Source organism: Micropterus dolomieu, unplaced genomic scaffold (assembly GCF_021292245.1).
Source record: "Micropterus dolomieu isolate WLL.071019.BEF.003 ecotype Adirondacks unplaced genomic scaffold, ASM2129224v1 contig_7850, whole genome shotgun sequence".
Classification (NCBI taxonomy): domain Eukaryota; kingdom Metazoa; phylum Chordata; class Actinopteri; order Centrarchiformes; family Centrarchidae; genus Micropterus; species Micropterus dolomieu.
Genome location: NW_025736836.1, coordinates 1445 through 3421, shown reverse-complemented (window position 1 = coordinate 3421; position 1977 = coordinate 1445). Strand labels below are relative to the sequence as shown.

At 38.1% G+C, this 1977-nt stretch overlaps 1 long non-coding RNA gene across 1 annotated transcript; it reads right to left on the bottom strand.

Moving 5' to 3' along the window:
• Positions 1-237: 237 nt before the first annotated feature.
• On the bottom strand, positions 238-1712 carry LOC123965002. The gene is made up of 2 exons (XR_006823589.1): positions 1174-1712; positions 238-401 (listed from the first exon to the last, which is right to left on the bottom strand). It is a non-coding gene; the product is annotated as an uncharacterized LOC123965002 (long non-coding RNA).
• Positions 1713-1977: the final 265 nt, after the last annotated feature.

The window sequence follows — 1977 nt, the reverse complement described above, 5'->3', positions numbered from 1 at the left end:
AAGTCTTGAATCAGTTTACTCCATCACCAGGATTGTGATGTAAAACTTTAGAAATGAAGCCACTAAAAATATATTTACCCTAAATGAATAAACGTGTTTAAATGTTATAGGTTTAAAATATTTCGATAAGGCCTAAAATAGCTAGCATGTAGTAGTTGTTCAATTCTTTATTTAATCACAACATCAGTTTCCATTCACTACCAAAGACCAGGCCAGTAAAGATATGGATTTTGAATATGGGATCAGAGTGATGAATGAGGTAATGGAAAGGTGAGAGATGGAGAGTTGAGGGGAGGGATCATGGTGATGGATGGAAGGAAGAGAACGATGGATCGGTGGCAGGTAGGCAGGAGGGATCCAGGGGAGTTGAGACTGAGGGGGGAACAGTCTCTTCATGTGCTCTGTATCACATAGAACCCCAAGAAGAAACTTCAAATGGAAAGATGTTTCAGACAGAGGCGGAGCCAGACGTTGTAAACATTCGGGGCTTAGCACAAACCTAGGGGGGTCCGGGGCCATGCACCCCCGGGGAGATTTTTTCCCATTAAGCCGGCTACGTGCACTATTTTTCATGCTGTTTGAGATGAAAGAATGCCTAACAACCTAGACACTATCTGGGAAAAAGATGAATGTTGCTTTGGAAAATAATCGTCCTGTAGAGCTCCAATCTATTTTGGATTTAATTGTTCTCCAGCTGGAGTTAATCCAAAACACAACTAATGTTGAAGATCACTCATTTTCTCTCCTGGCAACTAAAAAGAGACAAAACTTATCTGATGTTTCTGTTTTTAACTTACATAACCAAGGTACAGTAGAAATATGGTGTTTCTGATCATCACTGGAGGTGGGAATCTCTCAGCACCTCATGATTCTATTTGATTATAAAACATTTATAAAATCTTTGAATAATCTCTTTGTGTATGTGATTAGTGGATAATTACTAAACATTTCATTTACACATTAAAATCCAAAACGTCTCATTAGCTTAGTTTACATCCCTAATTTACTTTAATTTCAGCTCCTTCATGGTCACCACCGTCCTTCTCTCAGCCCTAAACTTAATATGCAATAAAGATTAAATGCATATCTTATTCTCTTTACTTCTGGCATCTGTGCTCCCTTCACTCCTTTCTTCTAAACACATTTTCATCTCTTGTCCCTCTTCCATTTCACCTGCTTTCACTTTTTATTTCTTCTGGAGTCCCTGGATCACCAGTTTGTAGTTAATCCAGCTGCTGTGACGCCCGTCCTTCCTCTTCCCCAGCTGACTCATCTGGGGGACAAAATAATAGTCTCAGACTCAAACACAGTCAGATCGGCTGACAGTAGCTAGCGAGTGGTGATGAGTGGATGAAGCATTATGAAGCTTTGGGGCTTTAAGCTAAGCAAACACAGCTGCATCTGGAGACGTGTAAAACTTTTAGACTGAGGCCGAGACGCCACCACAACTGGCTGAAACTAATAACTTTAGTCTCATGTGTGCAATAAAAGTAAAAAAGGGTTAGGGTTAACCTGACTTTGGTTGATATTTATGAGATTCAGACATGTGATGTGATTGGACAGTGATATTCATTAAACTAGCCTGTTATTACTTTTGTTACATCAGTACAGGAACATCTCAAATCTAAAAAAACTGAATATGGTGGAAAAGTTCATTGTGAGCACCAGAACCAGACAGAGATTAAAGGCTTAAGAAACTTTTGCAGGTGTTTTGAGTTAATTAGCTGATAAGAGCTCTTCTCAGGTCGACATTTCTCTATAATAAATCATTTATTCTGAAATTCTAATACATTTTGTTTTACTAGAGTTTTGATTCTATGAGCTGTGAGCCCTAATCATCAAGATTAAAATGAAAAAAAGGCTTGAAATATTTATAAAATGAGATTTTTGAATTAAATTATGGAAGAAAATTATTTTACAGCAGATGCACCTGTAGGCTACTTGGTATATTTGTCACCAGGAGGAAATGTCCTCATA